The 8,177-nt window shown below is 40.1% G+C and overlaps 1 long non-coding RNA gene across 1 annotated transcript in view; it reads right to left on the bottom strand.

Moving 5' to 3' along the window:
• Positions 1 to 632: 632 nt before the first annotated feature.
• LOC120244954 overlaps positions 633 to 8,177 on the bottom strand; it is a 42,512-nt gene continuing 34,967 nt past the window's right edge. Inside the window, exon 3 of the long non-coding RNA XR_005531672.1 lies at positions 633 to 797. This is a non-coding gene — a long non-coding RNA (uncharacterized LOC120244954). The remainder of the gene's footprint in view (positions 798 to 8,177) is intronic.

The following is an 8,177-nucleotide window of genomic DNA, read 5'->3' as shown; positions in this document are numbered from 1 at the left end:
CCTGGGGAGTCTGGATGGCTCAGTTGGATAAGCATCTGACTTTAACTCAGGTCATGATCTCATAGTTCATGAGTTTGAGCTACACGTCAAGTTCTGTGCTGACTGACAGTTCAGAGCCTTGAGCCTGCTTGAAATTCTGTGTCTCCGTCTCTCTCTACCCCTCCCTCACATGTGCCCTCTCTCTCTAAAATAAACATTAATAAATTGTTTTAATTAATTCTTATAAATGCCTGAAAATCAAATGATAAACTCCTGACCTTTGTCCAGTTGATTTTATTTCTAAATATCAGCAATATGAAGGGAAAGGGAAAGGGCCAGTTTCCAGGGACATTTAGTGAAGTTTGGTCCTTACTAAGAGTCTGGAAATCTAAGTTTCAACAGCCATGGGACTTTGGCTCATCACTTCCCTTCTCTGGGTCTTAATTCCCCCATCAGAGGATGAAAGTATAATGAAACCATTCATTCCCCCAGCATCCATTTTAGTAATAAATCCCCCCATGTTTTATTTAGGCACAGGGGTGCCTAGCTAGACACTGTTTTAGCTAGAAGTGGTCAGGAAATACCAAAGGTGACTTTGCCTTCTTTATACCATTTCTTTAAAGATGAGGCCACTTCCCTAAATTCTTCCTGCTCCCACTGGTTGGGTAATGACAACCGCAGTTACTACCTTAGATCCGGCCTGGGAGCCACAGGATGGGGATAGCAGAGCCTCCCCACCAGCCTGGGCTCCTGACAGACGTCACTGAACATTGAAGTCCAACCACTTATATCACTTATCTCTAGGCCTACACCACGACCTATGGGAGAGAAAAGAAAAAGCACTTCTCTTAGACTACTTTAGCTCGGGTTCTCTTTGTTAAATTAGCTTATAACATGACCCCTATCTAGCGGAGAAGGTCCTGAACAAAGAATTGCTCAAGTATGTTCCAGTTCTGAATGTTAATACATGTAACAAAAGAAACAGAGACTTTTGCTTTAAGAGTAAAACAAAAAGAGGGGCGCCTGGGTGGCTTAGTCGGTTAAGCCTCCGACTTTCGCTTAGGTCATGATCTCGCGGTTCGTGGGTTCGAGCCCCGCGTCGGGCTCTGTGCTGACTGCCAGCTCAGAGCCTGGAGCCTGTTTCAGTCTGTATCTCCCTCTCCCTCTGACCCTCCCCTGCTCACGCTGTCTCTCTCTCTCTTAGAAATAAATAAAAATATTAAAAAAAAAAGAGTACAACAAAAAGAGTGACCTGTGTATCCTGACAATGATCACAGAAGCCCATGTTAAGGTTTCAGATCAATTTTTAAATGATGGCTCTTTCTTCTCTCTTAGCAACTTAGACTCACAGGCCCCTTCATTATATCTTTTAATTGGTCTGTTAATCACTTCCAATATCCTTCCAATTTACTACCATGCGGTATGACAATAGATTACCTTCACTACAAAGGCTATCTTTAAATTCCCACGGGCATTTAGTAAAGTATTATCCCCAGCCGTAATCCTATGAGAAGATTAGATCACTAAAAGTAGTTTTCTGCCTATCAGCATAAGTACCCACGAGGGCTTGCGGATAATGTGGGGTCTGAGACCTGAAATCCTGCAGCTTACAGGGGACAGCCAGAAGGAGCTCTGGGAAGGTCACCTGAATCAGACTTGCTTTTTGTTTATGCAAGCCATTGACCAAAAAGGAACTTCCAGAACCTTCCCATGACTTTGTAAAAGCCCAGACTTAAATACTTGATTTTATATGAATTTAATACCCACACACAAATTGTCTTTTTATTCATTGCGAAACACTTTTATTAGCAATACGTTCATCAGAGCTCCAGTGTGAAGTATCAGTGCTCTCAAAAGATCAAGAGTTAAGTTCATTAAATCCTTCGTGCCAAGTTAAACTCTGTAATACAAATGAATTCAGTAGCATAGAAAGTTTCCCAAAACAGTATTTCCCACAAGGAAGAGATTTAGGTACCCCGAAGACCGGGTAAATGGCATTCATGGCATTGGGGTAGGGAGAAGCAGATCTAAGAGAAGAACTAAAAGAATGCTAATGAAGAGAAGTGCAGGGATGTGATATAATTAGTGTCTCACCCACCTACAAATCAGTCTCCCACCCTGAAACCAGAGCAACCCCTTAAAGACACAAATCTGATAGCTTCTATTTCCTTGCTTAAAACTAACTGATAGGGGCCCCTGGGTGGCTCAGTGGGCTGAGTGTCCAACTTCAGCTCAGGTCATGAACTCCTGGTTCATAGGTTCAAGTCCAGCATCGGATCTGTGCTGACAGCTCAGACCCTGGAGCTTGCTTTGGGTTCTGCTTTGGATTCTGTGTCTCCCTCTCTCTCTGCCCTCTTCCCACCTGCCCACCTCTCAAAAATAAATAGACATTAAAAATGTTTTAAAAACCCTAACTATTAAATGCCTTGCCATGGCCCTTAGAAAAATATGCAAAATCCTAACCTGACGTAAAAATGTGTTATGTGCCTGGACTCCAATTATCTTTCATTTTTTTAAATGTATTTTTAAAAAATTTATTTCTGAGAGAGAGAGAGAGAGAGAGAGACAGCGTGAGCAGGGGAGGGTCAGAGAGAGAGGGAGGCACAAGATCTGAAACAGGCTCCAGGCTCTGAGCTGGCTGTCAGCACAGAGCCCGACGTGGGGCTTGAACCCACGAACGATGAGATCATGACCTGAGCCAAAGTTGGACGTTTAACCGACTGAGCCACCCAGACGCCCCCCTAATTATCTTTCTAATACCACATCAAAACACAATCCTTATCCCTCTCCCCAGGCTAGGCATGCTGGGCATTATGAACTGAATTACATTCCCCTAAACTGTTATACATTGAAGTTCTAACTCCCAGTACTTCAGAATGCGACCTTCTTTGGATATAGGGCCATTGCAGACATAATTAGTGAACACAAGGTCACTCTGAAGCAGGGTGGACCTCTAATCTAATATGACTAGGTTTCTTACAGAAGGGGGAAATTTAGACATAAACACACACAGAGAGAACACCATATGAAGAGATAGGCAGAAATCAGTGATGCTTTCACAAGTCAAAACACACCAGAGATTGCTAGCAATCTACCAGCAACTGCAGAGAAACATGAAACAGATTCTCCCTCATAGTCTTTAGAGGGAGCCAACCCTGCCAATGCCTTGATGTTGGACTTCTAGACTCCAGAACTGTGAGACAATAAATTTCTGTTGTTTAAGCCATCCAGCCTGCGGTTCTTTGCTACAGCAGCCCTAGCAAGCTAATGCACTAGATTTCTCTCAACTCTCCGCATGGGTCTTTGTCAATGGTGTACTCTTCGCCTAGAGAGAGGAATTTCCCTGCTTTCCTAGCCACACCATTTCCCTTCTTTCCTTAAGTCTTGTTGTAGGCACCATTTCCTTGAGAAAGAAGCCTTTCTTAGCCTCCCAGACTAAGTAAGATCCCTCTCCTCCCTAACCTACACTTACCATAAATCCAACTAGACCCTGAACTTCTTTAGAGCACTGCACTCTCCTGGATTATTTATTTGCTTACTTAATGTCTGTTTTCTGCATCTGGCTACAAGCCCAGTGTAGGGCTGTGTGTGTCTCATTCGCAGCCGTATCCTCTGTGATTGTCACATAATTAGTGCTCAAGAAATATTTATTGACTGGGCCCCTTGGTTTTAACTTGGAATCCTCTGTTCCCAAATATTGTTTCAAAGATCCCACATCCTTAGTAATGATTCCCACCAAAATATTTCTACCCTCATGTATATATTCATGTGCCTGAAGGCAGCCTCATAGTTCTATAATTTGTTCTTGTCATACCTAGCATTTTATTTCATTCCAACACACATCTGTATAAGCAATAACATTTGTAAATTTACTAGTCTCCAGGAATGTTTTTGATTTGGATCCTATATTACTGAAAAGAATTTCAATTATTTGGCAAGCTGACATGCTCATAAGATTCTATCTGTCCAGCAAGGCAGATGAGGGAAATCATGTGAGAAAGAACATGAAAGGAATGGGACCGGTTTTTAAAGGCACTTGTTCAACCTGTGTTTACTGATATGAAAACTTTTGCTGATGTCCTGAGGTGAAAAGCTTGGTGATAATTATCCAGAATCTATGAAATAGTAAAATTAATCTCAAAACATCTATCTATCTATCTATCTATCTATCTATCTACCTACCTATCTATCTATCTATCTATCTATCTACCTATCTATCTACCTATCTATCTATTTATCTATCTATCATCTATCATCTTTATAGATATGGTATATCTGTAAAAAGGAAAAAAGGGCAAATGATTCTAGAAATGATTATTTCTACTTGTCACATCAATCCTAACTTAGTTTGACTTTTGGGTGTCAACAAATTGCACCAATTCTTGAAAAGAATCTGTTCCAACAAATAGATTAGAAATCTCTGCAATAAAACTCTTAATGAGTGTGCTCACTTAGTAAGTGTGTGCAAGCATTTTGATTTATTTTAAAGAGAAGCTTCTGAGTAAATATGAGTGCAACAGATATTCTTTCAATAGGATAATAGCTGGAGATACCAAATTATTTAGCATCACATTTTCAGATGGATTCTTCTGGTCACAAAAGGACATAAGGGTGGCAAGTCCTTTTTGAATTCTATCATAAAATAACATAAACTATTGTAAGAGCACAGGAGGAACAAAGGGACTAGACTTGTCCTAGTCATTCATTTAGTAAATATTTCTTGAGTGCTTATTCTGTGTCAACTCTTGTGGCAGATGCTATTAATGTAAAGTTGAATAAAAATAATAGTAACAATAAGAACGGCTTATTTTTATTGCCTGTGAATTATAGTCAGACACCATACTAAATGCTTTACATACATCCTCTCCTACAAGCCTCACCATAGCCCTGTAACATAGCTACTGCCTTTGTCCTCATTTCATGAAGAATGTAAGTCCCAGATAGGTCTGGTAGTATGTACAAGGTCAAAGAGCTAGGACTTAAGTATAGCTATGGGCTCCTACCCAATGCATTATGCTACCTCACAATATGGAATGACTCAATGACTATAATTTTCCCCCAAATCCATAAAATTGAGGTTGCGTTTCTGACCTGAGAAAGAGAATGTAAAAGTGAGTTTGAGAAAGAGGATTTAATTCCACGATAATACAGAAATGGCATTAAGTAATCTTTTCTTAGAATGAGTTTATGGGCCATTTCACATCAGCTACCCAAGGTCAAAAGTCAGGATTATAGTGATTTTGGCTTCTCTCAAGTGAGCTTAAGAAAAGCAGAAATGAAAGAAAGGGCCTTTAGAACCTCAAGTCCAGGGTGTGTGGGTGTGTGTGTGTGTGTGTGTGTGTGTGTAAATGCAAAATAAAAACAGTGTAGAGAAGACATCTGGAAGAGCCCCTGGATGGTTCAGTCGGTTGGGCATCTAACTTCGGCTCCCCTGTCAGGCTCTGTGCTGACAGCTCAGAACCTGGAGCCTGCTTCAGATTCTGTGTCTCCTTGTCTCTGTGTGTCTTTCCCTGCTTGTTCTCTCTCTGTCTCTGTCTCTCTCTCTATCTCTCTCTCTCAAAAATAAATAAATCATTAAAGAAATTTTAAAAAAAGGAAGGAGACCTGGAGTTTTCAGTCAAGAAAGAAACCAGTTTGTTTTTTAACTACTGAGGCAGAAATTGAGTTTGCATACATTTTTGGTAGGGAGAATCCATAGCACACATGAGGTTCTCTAAAAACACTTTGACCCAAAATTTTGAGCCAAAACAGAAAAGGAAAATATATTTTCAAGGATCCAGAAAGAAAAGTATGTAAATATAACTATTCGCTGAATACCAGAATTCTCAAAATAATTTTAAGGACATCCAAAAACAAGAGAATAATTGGCCTCTATTTCATTATTGAGTCCCTGTGTTCCCTCACATGTGTCATCATGGTACTTTGACTTTCATGTTGGGGAGGGCATGCATCTTCCCCACCATTGACCTTGTCTTCCACTAATTTACACTCTTCACCCCTCTGTGCCTCTTTTTTTTTATATCTTTTTTTTTTTTTTTTACCATTTATTTATTTTTGAGAAACTGAGAAAGAGAGAGAGCATGAGCAGGGGAGGGGCAGAGAGAGAGGGAGACACAGAATCCAAAGCAGGCTTCAGGCTCTGGGCTGTCAACACAAAGTGCAATGTGGGCTCCAACCCAGGAACCAGGAGATAATGACCTGAGCCGAAGTTGGATGCTTAACCCACTGAGTCACACAGGCACCCCCTCCTCTTCTCTGCCTCTTTAACTAATTCAGTCCTGGTAGAGTAGGCATAACTTAACTGCATTGTTGAATTTGAGAGACAAACTGTGAGAGCTTTCAAGAAACATGTTTCTCTTCTATAGCTTGGGTAGATTATACTTTGGCAATGGGGATTTCTGCTCTGTTATAGTGCAGGCAAAGCTGAACAGCTGAACCTCCTAATTTAGAGCCAGCATTAAGAAGCCAATTTGTCCACAGATATAAGTCAAACTCTCCAGTAGTAGATTTGTCAGTAATTAAGGGCATTTTTTGAGCTCTATCTACTGACTTTTTTCTTATTTCTCAATTATTTTGAAACTGAATGAGGAAGTAGGCTATTTATCAGCCTCCTTCAAAGACCTCAAAACTACAGATAAATTGATAATAGTAGCTTACAAGTAGAAAAAGCTTCTCCTTGGTATATTCTGGAAATTTAAAAAAAAGGCTAGAATTGGACCGAAGTGGTTTAAAAATAATACTGGTTCAGTTTTTCCATCCCCAAGCATTACTAATGTATCCCTGCTTGGCCAGATCCACTGTGATCCATTTGTAAATGGGTATGTTAACAGTTTAACTGAAAAGCCCAGAAAGATGGTGAGAAGTTGGCTGCTAAACCTAGTTTTAGAGCCAATGGAAACATTTGATAAAGAAGGATTGGAATTAACCTTAGGGGAAAAGGGGGGTGGTATAATTCTGAGTCATGGAGTAGAGTTTCCTATGAAATGTTCAGATTTTTTATTTTCTAGCCATCCTATCTTTCATCTTTCATCTTTCATTTTCTTGCCTATCCATCATAACTGAATCAAGGACTGTACAAGCACTGTATAAGGTGCAGGGGGCCATGACAATGTTTTGCCTACTTTCTACTACAGAGTGTAATTGACCCCAGCTTGGAAATCCATACCAATATTTGCTTTCAGGCTGCTTCTTCCATGGGCTCTTTCTGTGCATTTCCAGCCAGTGACTTAGTACAGTAGTGATACTAAAGGAGATCCCATTCCAGAGAAACATGAGATTTTTATTGGCTAACTTTGTCTGGGGGATTCCCTGATGGCTTTGTTGAATCTGTGTGGCACTCCACTCACCATTCTTTCTCTCTGGGTTAAACGTGAATAGTGGTCAGATGGTTCTCCCAACCTTCACTGGGGTGCCTCCTTACTTTCTTTCACAAAAGCACCATCCCCTAATAGAACCCTGACATGCGTGTTTAATCCCATCATGGTGTCTGCTTCTTGAAAGACACTGAGGGAAACTTTTAAAAAAGCACAAGTAGAGTTAATTCACACTGGAAAAGAGCCAGAGACCAACATTACACAACTTCATGAAATACAAAAAGAGTTAGCTAAAGCTTTAGACTATAGTTAATGCAATTCTATAACTAATGCAGAGTGGCTGTCTACTTTAAAGGATGGACTTTGAGCAATGTCAGAGAGAGATAATAGCATTTGGGTTTTCCAGGACTGATACTGACTCTTCAGCAATCATGTATATTAAAGAATTAGCATGGGGTTTTGTTGATAGTGAATTGGCAGTACCACCTCAAAACAAAGAAAAAATGTCATAGACTTCCTTAACCATATTGACTACAAGTTTTATCAATACCACATAAAAAATCAGTTGGGGATTGACATTAGCCACACATTATTTGGTTCTATTTAGTATGATTTCCAGAGTGAATAGAAATAAGAAGTAACGCCCTTTGTAAATTGGTGCCTGAACAAGACATAGTCTTGTTTATGTGTGGTGCCCTTCCAACATAGTTCTGATTCTTGCCAATCCCTTCACTGAATCACACCTCATAAACAAGTGGAAGCACAAAATTTTGTACTTGTGATGTATTTGTAGACAGATTCTAAAATTGAGTTGTCAAATATGGTAGCCACCCAGGCTCATGTGGCTTTTTGGATTTAAAATTAAATTATTGGGGCACCTGGGTG

Source organism: Hyaena hyaena, unplaced genomic scaffold (genome assembly GCF_003009895.1).
Source record: "Hyaena hyaena isolate Hyena2069 unplaced genomic scaffold, ASM300989v1 scaffold_395, whole genome shotgun sequence".
Lineage (NCBI taxonomy): Eukaryota > Metazoa > Chordata > Mammalia > Carnivora > Hyaenidae > Hyaena > Hyaena hyaena.
This window is presented reverse-complemented; position numbering and strand designations above follow the sequence as displayed.